At 43.1% G+C, this 14,553-nt stretch overlaps 1 long non-coding RNA gene and 1 pseudogene across 1 annotated transcript; both read right to left on the bottom strand.

Moving 5' to 3' along the window:
• The window catches only part of LOC119350104, a 23,916-nt pseudogene extending 10,477 nt beyond the window's left edge, over window positions 1-13,439 (bottom strand).
• Window positions 8,132-8,473, bottom strand: LOC119300952. The gene is made up of 3 exons (XR_005146827.1): window positions 8,447-8,473; window positions 8,305-8,346; window positions 8,132-8,210 (listed from the first exon to the last, which is right to left on the bottom strand). It is a non-coding gene; the product is annotated as an uncharacterized LOC119300952 (long non-coding RNA).
• Window positions 13,440-14,553: the final 1,114 nt, after the last annotated feature.

The raw sequence follows: 14,553 nt of genomic DNA, 5'->3' as shown, positions 1-14,553 counted from the left end.
GCGCGCGCGGCCGCGCCGCGGGAGGTAAGGGGAGGAGGAAGGGGGAGGGGGGGAGCGGGCAGGGGAGGAGCGGCCGACGGCCGGCGGCGGCGGGGGGCGAGGCCACCGGCGGCGGCGACGGGTGGGAAACCCTAGCGGGAGTCGCGGGGAGGACCCTCGCAATCTTACTACTACAAGGAAGATCCAGCATGTTCACGAAATGCGAAGATATGGTATGACAACGATGATCCAATGCAATTCGCTAGTAAGTTAAGTGAAGCTTGATTTGCATCTAATTTTCATATCTACTAAACTCCACATTTAGAAATGGTTCAATCTTGTTTATCTACACGACAAGTTTAAATGTTCTTTAACATGGCATGGGATGGTGCGGAGGTAAACTATACTATCTACCGGCTTGTGTGGTGACTTTATCAATTTCATAAACCGCCAGCTCAATCTCTCGTAGATGCTTATATAGAAGTAAGGTATGCATCTGTATTCATAAGGGACCTTTGTACTGTATTTCCAAAAAAAAACTCAAACAGTCTAAAATGTCACTCCATGCAATCTATTTCCAGTACTAATGACGGACAGCTTGCGGGGCAGAACAGCAGGTTTGTACGCACGCCGCAGCTAGGGCTCCGCCGTCGAACCTGCCTAAGAGCATCTCCAACAACCGCGCAAAACAAGCGTCGCGCCGTAAATTTGTCCATTTTAGCGTGTGTGTAATCGCTAGTGTGTCTCCAGCGGGCGCGCAATAACCGCGCGCGCGGAATATAGAGTTGGGCGCACTGTCCGAATCGCTATCGCGCACTGCGTACTTGGGGCGCCCGCTTCCGCGAGCGGCACACACGAGCGCTCGCGCCGCACTCCCTCCCTCGCGCCACCTTCGCCCCGCACGCGCGGGCGCCGACGAGATGACCAGATGGACGCACGCGCCGCCACCCCCTCACCCCATCCTACAGCCGCGAACCCTCCACCGCCGCCCCCGCAGACCCTAGCACTGGGAGCATTGGCCTCGCCTCCGCCGGAGCTCCTCCGAGTATCGGCCTCGCGCGCGGCCTCTTCATGCCGCCGCGGATGACCTCAGAGGCTGGTGGCGTCGCGCCGGCGCCCGCCGTGATGAAGCCACGTGCACCCCCTCGAAGCTCCGAAATGCAGCACGGCTGAAGAAGGGCAAGACATCCATGAAGAAGAACAAGGCGGCGGACGGCTCGGGCACCTCGAAGGCGCCGAGGAAGAAGCTTGCAGGGCGTGTGACGAGCACGGCGGCTACCGAAGCGCCGGCGAGCTCACTCGTTGAGCCGGCGGCCGACGCGCATCATGTGTTCGACGATATAACCCAAAGGTAAAAAAATCCCGACTTTTTTTCCTTCTTTATTTTTTGAATGGATACATATATATAGCTTATTGCGTTGTTCTATATACTTTGTAGTGTGAACGATGATGCATACATGTCAACTATGGGTGTTGGCTCGAACAATTTGCATTGGTCTCAAACCAATGACATGCATTTTGAAGACCATGAGTTCGAGGTGGATGAGGATGGTGAGGGCATTGTCGACGCACATAAAGGAAGAGGAGGCAACTACACCAACGACGAAGACGTTGTGCTATGCAAAACTTGGTTGGACGTGTCGAGGGATCCATCCGTTGGAGGTGATCAAAGTAGAGATGCTTATTGGCTCCGGATGAAAGAACACTTTGATCTTCGCAACATGAGTGCAATTGACCGCTCCGCACGATCATTTCGCTCCCGGTGGTCGACCATCAATAGGGGTTGTCAACAATGGGCGGCCGCACAAAAAGCGGTTGACAAGTTGAACCCAAGTGGCACCAATGATGATGATAGGGTAAGTGTCATTTCATCCATCATTCCTCATGTTCACATCATGCTTGTTGTTGGTGTTTCTTGTGCTAACTTGTTTTGTTTTCATGTAGTTAAATATTGCACAAAACTTGTTCAAAGGAGAGGAGAACAGGACCAAGAAGGGGAAGATCAAGAAAGGAAGGCCATTTACCTTGCCTCATTGCAATGAAGTGTTGAAGGATGATGAGAAATGGAAGAAGCGTGAGGATATTGATGATTTGGATTTGAGCAAAAAACGCAAGCGAACAATTGATTTGGAAGATGATGATGAGGAGGATGCATCAAGTGAAGATGGCAAGAGAAGCCCCATCCCAAACTCGGTTTCATACTAGAAGCCAAAACGACCAGATGGCACAAAGAAAGACGCAAAAGAAAAGAAGAAGAGGAAAGGAGATGATGAGATCAAAAATGCTATGGAAGCAATTGTCAACGCAAGAAGAGAAGCCAATGAGGTGAGGAAAATGGCAAGAAACCAAGATGCCGCGGCCGAGGAGAGGAGGTTGGCGGCCGAGGAGAGGAGGGTGGCCGCCGAGGAGAGGAAAGTGGAATTGGAAGAGAGGAAGGTGGGCATGGAGGAGCGAGTTAAGTTGTTGGAATGGGAGAAGAACTTGTTCTTCTTGGACACATCTTTGTTCAATGATGCACAAAAGGAGTATGTCAACCTTACCCATGAAGAAGTCTTGATCCAAAAAAGAGCCATCATTCGCACAATGGGTGGCGGTGGCCTTGGCGGCATGGGTGGCGGTGGCCTTGGCGGCATCGGTGGCATTGGTGCCATGGGTGGCTTTGGAGCTACCATGGGCGGCATGGGTTCCATGGGTGGCTTTGGAGCTACCATGGAGACCATGGGAGGCACGGGTGGCTTTGGAGCACCTCCGGGGCGGCTTGGACGGCATGGGTGGCATGGATGGCATGGGTGGCATGAGTTTCGTGTCTCTCATTGGGGGCATGGGTGCACCTCCAGGCGCCGGTGTGCCACATTCGCATGAAGAAGATCTTGGCAACACCTTCCGAGCTTCACGTGATAAGGATACAGCGTGCAACAATGAAGAGGAGGAGAAAGAATCGTCTTCGGAGGAGTCAGATGAATCGGAGGAAGATGAGGATGAAGACGAAGACGAGGACCAGGCTTGATTCTTGTGCCTTTCGTTTGTGTTGGTTTGCATTTTGAACTTGGTTGAATTATGTTGTGGGAATGAATTTGAACTTGTGGGCATGAACTTTTGGGCACGAACTTGGTTGAATGATGTTTGTGATTCAATATATGCCATGTGTTTTGTGTTGATGTATGAAATTTGTGCCCAAAATAAGAACAAATATGTGCGTCGGCTGCTCGCGCGCACTGCATTTTAGCGCGCTGCTGGAGCTGCGCGCGCTGCAGTTTAGCGCTACTGTTGGAGCAAGTGCTGCGCGACGCGCCAAACCTGCCATGAGCGCGTCGCAAACCAGATTTTAGCGCGCCGCGTGTTGGGCGTCTGTTGGAGATGCTCTAAGGTCCTGAATTTGGACGCCGTCTCGGTGTACAAGTGGATCTTAACCTCCGAATTTGCTGGCTAATACTACCTCACTAATTTTCAAAAGATGATGGATATTAATACCTTTTTACAATTTGTTGAAGGGTGTGCCTTTGGCGTGCTTTCTACACGCATTATCTATATGTTACTCTGTATCAAATTTACCTTTCGCCTCGTATGCACATGGCTTCACGTTGCCCTTACAATTTGTCCAACTCCTACTAGTACATCCGTTCAGAAATCCTGTCGCAGGCATAAAGTATAGGTTATATCTGCAGATCTCCCCACGAAGAAAGAAATAGTTATATCTGCAGATCAAGATTAAAGTAAAATAGAAAGTAAGAGACAACATCATGAAGCTTACTAGGTTGCTCAAGTCGTACAACGGGACAAGAGAGTTTATAATGTACGGAAAGTTGATCTGCCCCGGAATTTTAAATATATGACAAGTTGGATATCTTAAGGCTTAAACAATCCGCAGCTCAGTAATCGAAAGTCTTCGCTATGCTCCTAACGAGAAATAACAATAAAATAAAGTATGCGTACGGTCGTGTGTGAAAAGCTAGCTAAGCAGTTTGCCAAAAAAAAACAAAAACAAAAACTAGCTAAGATATACCTGTTCATTTCCACTTGGTCTGTGTTATATTAACTTGCTCTGCGGTATTATTTAGTAGCGCAGATAGGCACAGTACAATCGAAATCGCTCATTAGACTCACCCCTATGAGCACACACACGCACATCCGGCATAGCATCTTGTGATTTTACGAAGTCACCACGTGCGCCTTGCAGTCGACGGAATATCTCCGCCTACCGAACGAACATCGCCAGAAGGTTGAAATAAATACAGAAATAATGCGAGCACCAATGTCAAGTTTAGCACTTGAACCCTGGTGGACTAGGGATACTATTGTCCTCCTAACCATTCAAACACAGGTTGGTTCGCTCAAAATGATATTTTTGGACAGCAGGAGAGCATCATCTCCCAGCGAACATACCAAATTGGGTCGCGTCTGGGCGCCGTCAATCGTTTTTCTTATATCCAAATCCGTAAATCTGTACAACCCCATCCACGGTAGATCAACCAAACGTAGAAAATTTAGTACACAACATTCATCTGATAGCAAGTTCAATATAGAACCAGACATATGAAGTACAATACATAGATAGTTCGATAGCTTCATACGGTCTATGACTAGACACGACTAGGGTAGATAGGCATAAATTTCAAAGTGCGCAGTTACTTAGGATGGGTGCATTGGAGGACTTTATTTCAAATGATTCAAAACTAATATTTCAAAATTTAAAAAAGGAACAAAATCTGAGAAAACTTGTACATATTCGCGATGGATCTGTAAAATTTTGTTCAAAAATATTATGATTTGCAAGCTGCACAAAACACAAAATGTTGGTCCAACAACAACAAAAAAAATCCCATTTTCATGTACGTATTTTTTTATGTTTATGCTACGTATGGAAGTATATTGTTATGAAAAATTCCATGAACGTGTGATATATGTATTTTCTGTATATAAAAATGATTCTTTTTAGATTTAGAACTATATTTTTTTAAGTCCTCATTGGAGCCCGTCATCCGTTCGCACTTTAAGTTTCGTAAATTTCACCACTTCCTCGCCGAGCCCTTCCCCTTGTAGTCTCCAGAGCTGTGGTAGTGGGCATCAAAGTTGGCGGATGGAAACCCATTACAGTTGTTGTTAGAGCCGAAGAAGTCAGATGAGGAGGGAAGCCAGACAGATGTTAGGTGGCGCTGGTTTGCCCGTGGGAGGCCGACAACTTTAGTGGCAACAACCGCTTTCTCCTTCGTGATCCGCTCAGACTCCTTGATGTTGAGCCACAATGTTTTTGCATTTTCGTGTCTCCGGCGGCGGAGGGAATGCGTCTCAGCCGTGGTCAAGGACCAGCGGATGACGCCACTGACGAGCTCCTCCTACGAGTCAGAGGGTAGGGGAATCGGCGTGTATCAGCAAGAAGATGCAAACGGACCAGGTAGATTTGACCTGGCTCGCCAGTTGCCCATGTATCCCACTTGGGGAGCTGCAAGAACCATGCCGGGTCACTGGGGCGGGTGTAGACCGCAATGAGCTGGCGCAATCTTGTGTGTAGTTGGAGGAGCCACACTAGTAAGGGCAAGGGGCTAGAGCTTCCGCCCTTATCCACCCGCTACCGACGGAGGGCAACACGGATGGACAGCTCGCCGTCCGACCTTGCCACCAAGGCATCCCAATCCATGGGGTCGGCTTCGGAGGAGCCGATACACAATCCTATCATGGTGGTGATGGATGGTGGCAAGGGGAGGAAGGGGACCACACGGGGACAGGACTGGAAGCGAAGTAGACAAGAGAATGAGTAGGCGATTGGCTAGGGTTTTTCTCAGGTGGGGTTGGGCCAATGCAGGCTGATCCGACGTAACCACCGTGTCCGGACCACCCCATATCTGGCTCACAAATGGGTCGTATACGTGGGGTGCAGGACAGTTGGACAAAGTGCACGGGTTTGTTGATAAGGTTGGGTGGCTGCTTTTGGTCCAGGTTGTCCGCCCGGACATATAGAGGGGAATTGCTCTAATCTAGTTCCTCGTAGGCCATTGTCTACGTATGTTGCTCTTAATTTCATTTCATTTATTTCACGCATCAGGGGTTCATTCTTTTTTCTTTAGAATGATATATATTCTTTTCCTTTTTTCGGGAACATATCTTTTTTATTTTATTTTCAATAAGATATACTCCCTCCGGTCTAAAATAGGTGTTGCAGTTTGAACTAAGATTAGTTCAACCTTAGTTTAAAACTGCAACACTTATTATGGACCAAGGAAGTAGTTTTTATCATAGACCGAGAAAAATGGGATAAAGAAAAATAGAGAGCAAAGTAGGAACAACAGAAGTTGATGATTCAGCCTGCTGGAAATTAACTCATGGCGAGATGTCTATTTGCACGTCAGATTCGTGATGTGGTAGTTATATGTCAATACTAACTTTTGAGAAGACAAGTGGTGTGGTAGTTCTACTTTGAAGGATTAGTTCCCCTCTTTATTTATTTGAGTTCTCATCAAGGCTCCCCTCATTATTTATTTTATTTGCAGGTGTGGCTAGCTATATGTCAAAAATTCGTAACAATGCTTGCTTTGAGAACAAGTGGATTCATTCATCCGCTGAACTGTTAACTTCTACTGTTCAGTTATTGTTTTAAAAGTGGAACCCGGCCGGCCGAGAAAATAATAAGGGCGTGTGGAAAAACATATAACGGAAGCGCGTCATGCTGATTCTGGTAGCCGATTCTCCAAATTAAAGTGCATTCCAATTTTCTAAGGTTGTGGTTTAGTGCTCAATCAAGCGAAAGTGAAAGCGAACGCGTGATAGACCGAAAAGGTATCACCAAGATTATTAATGTGCTATGGCGATAGATTCCTCTCTTTTTCATTTGCCATCCTCTCTCGGCATCCGAAAACAACCGCTCAAGCTGTTCTTATATTCGTAGCACGGAAACAGATGTACGGAAAATATGCCATCACATGTGACCTCCTAACTGCCAAAGCATCAGTTGGTAAATCAATGAGCCAAAGCATCTAGCAGATCACGGAGCCTCAACAGGCACACTGTCATGTGCTAGAACCATGTGAGAGGGTCTATCGATCTTCTTTCACTTTTCATGCGTGCACATTATATTAGCCCTCTTTTCAGCTACCATCTATTCCTATTCATGACCAATGAAAAAATAGCGTGCTATGACAAAATAGCGTGGCCCTTAAAATACGCTATTAGCTATATCGCACTATAACATGCTATTAGCGAGATATTGTACATCAATTTATTTAGTGAGTCATTGCTCAGAATGCTATAACATGTTATTTTCTTCACTGTTCATGACACGCAGAAAAATGGCAACATTTGCTGACTTCCTCTCCCTTGTTGGAGGAATGGTTTTCCTTTGAAATGAAATGGTAATGTGCAGATGCCTGGTATATATATGGAGAACCTCCTTTGATGTATATGGTACCCCTAATCTCGCAGAAGGTTTTGCCTGCAACAGTGAACTCTAACCACCATGTTTTTTTTACGTTACATTATTTTTATTTAAATGCAAGTTTATGCATCCGGGATTCAACACAGCATATTATTGTTGCTTTGTTAATAACATGAAAAATAAATACATGGAGCCAGTTGCAAATCTCCCAATGGTACTTTATTTTTACAATGCATTGGTAGACATAGCACATCAACCCTCCCAATGGAAACATTAACTTCCACACTTGATTCTGGAACAGAATTGGCACATCAATCCTCGACCATCTGGCCGTCCTTGTAGTAGAAACTTCCAGCCTCTTTTTTATGAATCCATCAGCTGGTAGTCATAAACTGTTGCATGCATTGCAGGGAGAGGTTGCTCATAATGTCAGCTTCTGTGCTTCCTTTGGATTAATAATTTCAGATGCAAAGAAATTGGAAAAAAACATAAACTTTACCGTACCACAGAGTTGGTGATTCCGGTTGCTCAGCCCTTTCTGCATGTGGGGATGGCTGAGTTGCACACAAACTGGATCAGCTGGAGCAGCAATGTTGTACTGGCAAGAAGAACTTGTAATTGTCTCGTTTAGTTCCACCTGGCCACTTAACTGAAAAATGGAATCAATATGGCAAATACACATGCACATATATGGAAGATATGTTTGTGGAATATGGATCGAGTACTCTTTTTAACTCTCTTTCTTTTATTTTATTTTTGCAAGGAGGGACTCTTATGCTCATGCACCTTGTTTTGCAAATCTAAATTCTGTCGGCGAATGATGTTCAGTTTCTTGTGTAGCTCCATATTTTCCTGGTGCACGAGGCTTTCCTGCAGTTCAAAAACATTAGGCTCTTTAGACGAAAAACGCACCGCCTTGTAATATGGTGGTAGCTAGTGTCGCAATGGTAAAAGCATACCTTCTTGTTTAACTCTTCAATTTCATCAATCATAAGTTGGTCCTGGAAAAGAACAGTGCAGTTAGTGGCACTGCTGATGCATGATGTCTACATGCATATTTTGCATGATCTCTGCAAAGTGGTTATGAGCACTAAGCATTACCTTCGTTAGCCTAATGTTATGTATGCTTGTTTCCAGTTGATTCTCTAGATCCTTCAAGCCTTCCGAACCTAAGCCAGGCAGATTTTGTACCAACAACTGTTGCAGCGGTTTAGTGAAGGTACACATACATTAGCTAGTGCACTTTTCTATAAATAAAAATAGAGAATTTGTGGTTTTTTTTCTCCTTACAGTGCATTCTGTTGTTACTAGTATAACTCATGATATAAGAAATTCTTAATTGGAGCAACCTTTTTCTATCACTATTTTATTGTTGTTCAAATAAAAGTTCTTTTTTCTTTTGAAAAAGTATACAAGTATAGACTGCCCATTATTTTACAATGCACATTTTTTTCAATTACGGATATACAAGGAGTCATAAAAAATATGATATATATTTTTGAAAATATGATAGATTAATCCCTTTCCAGCCTTACTTTTAAATTTGAAGTAATACAATTGGAGGAAACACTTGTATATCGACATATGCTCTGGCACTGCCTGGAATAATTGTTAGCAATTTATTGCAAATGTGCCCCCCTTGTAATCTGAGTATATATGAATATTACACCTATCATGGCTATGAATGTACGTAATTTAATATTTTTGCCGATGCAAAACCAGTAGTTATTTCTTTCGTAATTACTATTGATATATACATCATATAATTTTACTTGTCATACCTATGATCCTCTTGCAAGTTATGTAGTTGTTGCCTCAGACGCTCTGCCTCCGCTTGCCAAAACTGTTAATGAGCAATCATGTATATATCAATAGTTTATGCTTTAGAATTTTAAATAGAACAAAGATAAACTATACTGCAATTGGTGTATTCTAATTTGGCGAAACAATGAATTAGCTATTCAGTGGAATTGCAAAATCAAAGATAATTAATCAAAAATATGTACATAAATATTGCTAGCCCTTCTAGTGACGTTAGTAACATATTGTGATCCTTCGTGTAAGATGTTGGGAATGATATCCATTCAGATTTAGAGAAGGAAAGTCTATCCTCTTTGTGTCGTGATCCTTGCTACCCGGTGCACTATAAATCTATAGCACGTTAGAGAATCTGGTGCTAAGACGTTGTATGTAGCAATCGAGGTGTTTACAAAAGTCGGCTTTTTGTAGAGAAATAAGTAAGATGGTGTTTTCTCTCATATACTTTGATATACATATCATCTTATTTACCCGAGTCAATCTTCTAGCTACAAGAGCATCACGGCTCTTCACTGTACTACATTCACCGCACATTGCTACCTCATTAATCTTCACTGTACTAGTTGCGTCATTGCTTGACCGAACCCCATCGTGCATGATGGCTTGTGCCCCTTCCCCTGCTATCATCCAGAGCATCTAGCACGGCTAACCACCATCGCATAAGCTAGCATGGTGATTTGGTTTTTTTGGCTTTAATGTGTGGAGCCTTTGACTTGTTTTGCAAAAGTTGGAACCTGTAGTAAGCTTGATTTGATGCACAAAAACACTATGTTGGACAATTAAATTTGGCTCCATTTTTGGTACGAAGTAGAATTTCAAATATTTACAAGTTTCTAGTTTGTCAAACCAAAAGTTGATTTCTTTTAAATAAATTTTTTAATTCATCAATAATGAGGTTTGGTTCCGATCAATCCAACTTGAAAATTTATTAGCTGAAAGTGTACATTGGGATACGACATTGCACCCTTATTGTTGCATAAGAAATGAAAATGTGTTGACTATTGTGAGAAGCTCGATAGTGCCACCACCTAGGACAACAAATCCTCAACAAGTGACGAAATTAAGGTAAGATAAAGAGGATAAAGTGTTTGGGGTACCTTTGGACACTAGTGAAAAATTACTAGGGGGAGCCAAGGCATTCCAAACAGGATATGGCTATCTAGAAATGACCTCCCTAATGGTTGGTTGCGTATTAGTGATCATTGTACACTCTTGTTGTTAATTTCCATCTTTGTTACCCTATGAGAAGGTACATTGCTACAACTAAGGTGAGTTAGCAATTGATTAAGAAATGCACTCATGGCATCCACATGGCATGAAGATGACTATGTACTTTCAAGTATAGTAGAATTATCCAAAGAACGAGTAACCACATGACTAGCTAAATTATTGAGAAATACTGATCGGGAGTTATACCTTAGCCTCAGCGCTCGGACTCATGAATTGTTGGCCCTCCTTAACCTTCTGGTATCTTTCAATTATAGAATTAACCCTGCACATAAGGCACAACATAATTACAAACTGAAAAAAAAATCTATATTTCTAGCTTACACTGGACATAATTATGCCATAATATTTAAATTATTTTGACAGTGAGTGTTACACAGGTGCGACAGCATGCAGAGTTGGAGACATGATTCCACAGCCATATAGTTTCTTCCTATTATTCAAAAATGTTATATGGGACGTATGTCGACTGAATGCTTGGTCATATATAGTATTACTACTGTAAAAAAAACAGATGGGTAACACACACACACACACACACACACACACACACACACACACAAAATGTATATATAAAGTACGGAACTTGGCTGGTATCTTGGATGATACGTACCCAAGAAAAAGAATTGGCTAATGATCCTCTTCGTATAAAGGGCGACACAAAAAGACGAGTCATATGTACTTATTATTAGTTTGATATGGCGTTAATAGTGGAAAACTCGGAGCTTAATAGTTTGAGAAATGTAAAATAACCATAGGGGTATTTCACAATGTTAGTAGTTGGATTGACAAAAAAATTGACTCATATTTTTGTCTTGTGAAATTGTTCACTCAACAAGTTCCAAATTTTGTAAAGGACGTTGGAATAATAAAAGTTGATCGTATGTATGTTGTACTAGAAAATAAACCACAGATACTTTGCAACATAATTACTTTTTTTTTCATTCTTCTACACTGTGTATTATAAGTAGGGAAGCCAATATGGTGATCACATGATCCTTGCATAGTCTTGAGATCTAAAGATGCAACAGTTTGTAATATAACTGTAGGGGGGACGGGGTCCATATATGTTGTTTACCTTTCCCGAATCAAGTTTACAAATATACTTCAACAGAATGCATACTACTAGAATCGCCCTTAGCCGAAACATGGCAAAGAAATACCGCCGTTATGACTGCGTCGTTTGCTAAATGTGTGAACAAAAATACAAAAACAAGATCATTTTTAAATTTTAAGATGTTTTTAGAAAAAAGAAAAAACATATAGTAACGACAAAACTGAAGAAAACAGAAAAAATAAACAATTTATTTAAAATAAATGAAAATTTTAAAATCTCTTTCATTGTAGTAGGATTATCAACGTATATGAACAAGATGAATTTGACACTCAATGAACAATCATTAGTTGATGAAATGCAATCTAGTGTGAAGCTACATCATTCACACAACGAAAATGGATGGACCTAATGCGACAACAGAGAAGCTTACCACTGTTCGCCTCTGTGGCTTTTAAGCCGGTTGGCGTGTGCCTCGCGTGGTGAGGTGGGACTAAACACAACCTCTGTACACAGTGGCCGCCGTACACGACGCGCCTGACCAGCACAGGCGCACGGTCAGCTTGTCACCTGCACGTGACTCGACAGCCCACCTGTCAGTTTTTACCGAGTTTTCTACGGACGCAGCTCGGTAAAGCCGTGACCCCTGGGATTCGAGTTTAAGAAAATGAAAAATGAGAAATGTTTGCTGAGTCTCTTACAGAAGAAACTCAGTAAAGAGATGACACCTCGAATTCCCATTTAAAAAAAAGACTGCAAAGAAAGGAGAGAATGGCAGCTGAGTCCCCGTTAGCCGAAACTCGGCAAAGAAAGACTGTCGTCACGGCTCCGTTGCCTGCTTGATAGTGGGGCCCACCAGTCAGTGTTAGCCAAAAAAATTTAGAAACTCAGCGGAATTATGATTTTGCCGAGATTTTTTTTTGCCAAGTCGTTTTTCATTGGCCTAGGCAAAGTATTCGGTCTGCCAAGTTGCTTATCAATGTCGAGCCAAAATTTGAATCAAACTCGTCAGCCAATTTTTTTTTCTGAGTGCCCGATAGATAAATCTTGGCGAAGTTTTGAAACTCATCACAAAACCATATTCTAGTAGTGGCAATGGGATATAAATTCATTATTTCTGCATTTGTGCATGCTCTCTATGAAGTTTAAGCATGTCTAATTTATTCAATACGTGATGGTTCTGAGTCCAAATAATTTTACCCGCAAAAAGACGGTTGGAACTTACAAAAGCATCAATAAATAAGACAAGTTCCCCGCAAAATAAATGAACGAATAACACTATTTGAAATGACATGCTTAACTGAGATTAAATGTATCACCAAATACCACCGATCTTCTCATATCTATAATAATCGAGAGTCAAAATACAACGTCGTCCTTTTCCTATGGTGACATCTCCCGATCGTCAATATAGAGAAAGAAGTAGCAAAGTACGGAAAATGTTACCAAAAAACAATCAGGTTCAGTAAGGCAGTAATTAAGTTGAGACCGAGGAAATATGTTGATCAACGCAAAATAGATCATTAAGTCCCTTAGTTCGTATTCGCTTCTTGGAAATAAACATCCTTAGGTGGATCAACTAAGAAATCAATTAAATTTAGCTCGGAACATTTATTGGTGGCATGGACATAAATTAATATGACTCATTAGTAGTATTTAAGTGGGCCTCGATCGTATTTGCTATGTATCTGCCTATCTAGCTATACCAACAAACAACAGTCACACATATTTAGCTGATCAGCGCCAGCACCAGATCAATTGAAGAAATCCACGCAACTGGCTGAAAAGAAGCTACAACAAGCAGTACCCGGAGCTGGAGTTGGAGTACTCGTAGAGGCGGACGGTGTTGGAGAAGAGGAGGATCCCTACCTGGGCGTCGCAGAGGACGCCCAGCTCCCTGGCCTTCTTGAACAGCCCGCCCTTCCTTTTGGAGAAGGTCACCTGCCGGCTCGTCGTGTCCTCGATCCTCTCAATCACCGTCTTCCGCCGCACCATCACGCGCAGTACTAACTAAGCAGCAAACGCGCCGGCGGCTAACCGGAGACCGTACCCAGCTGGAGAGAGGGAGTCTGTCTGTTGGGAGAGGGCTGTATCTAGGGAGGGGGGTACCTGAGAGAGGGAGGGAAACAACTAGCCGCTGCTTATATGTGGTAGTTGCTCACTTGCTCCCCGCTCGGCCTCACGTCTCGCCATTTACAACGTATCCGGAAGTGACACGTACGCTCATGCAGTCATGCACAGACCGGGTAGTGCCGCCGCCCGCCGGAGATGGTGCGCATGTGCTCCTGGAATATTATACACAGAGCCAAAGTTCGGTACGGAGCAACTTGGACGCTGATCTTTCTTTCTTTTCCTGTTTTGGGGCTTTGGCTCAGAGCACCTATCGTTTGCACTTATAATGAAATGTCCACTTCTGTACGGCAGCGTATCATCCACTAGTTTAATGTTTGGTTGAATAAATGGCAGCCATGCTCCGTACATGGACACATGTGTAGTAAGGCTGCTCTCAATGCATGGATGCTTACATAAGGTGCTAAGCACATTAAATAGCTTAGCAACTATACTCCCCAATGCATATGTGCTTAGCTTATGGTTGTTAATGATTTAGCAACTAAAGCTCTTCATGTATTGTTGGGTTTTCTTTCTTTAAATGTTTTGCCTAGGTTCATGCGCTTAACATTGTTTCTTTCTTGGGTCATCACACTCATCTCTCTCCTTTTAAATAACTTGTCACATCAGATTTTTTGCCCACGTGGAAGGCTTAGTACCTGTACAAGGGCCCCTCCCAGTGATCCACAGTGTAAAGGTGCTAAGGGTGCCACATAGACAGAAAAATGATGTGGCAAAGCAATTAAAGAGGAGAAAGAGGATTATGGTGACCCCAATAAGAACCAATGCTAAGTACGTGGGCCAATGCAAAAAGACTATCAACCAATACATGAAGGAGTTTTATTACGAAATAATTAAATAAAGGAGGCTTACCTACAAACCTAGGCACCTGTGCATTGGGGACATTAGTTGCTAAGCATTTTAATGCACTCCCACTTTAGCACCAATGCACTGGAAGAGGTCTAAGTAACAACTGGCCACCTAGTTGGGCTAATTAATG

The sequence above is a fragment of the Triticum dicoccoides genome, chromosome 1B, assembly GCF_002162155.2.
Source record: "Triticum dicoccoides isolate Atlit2015 ecotype Zavitan chromosome 1B, WEW_v2.0, whole genome shotgun sequence".
NCBI classification, from domain to species: Eukaryota; Viridiplantae; Streptophyta; class Magnoliopsida; order Poales; family Poaceae; genus Triticum; species Triticum dicoccoides.
This window is presented reverse-complemented; position numbering and strand designations above follow the sequence as displayed.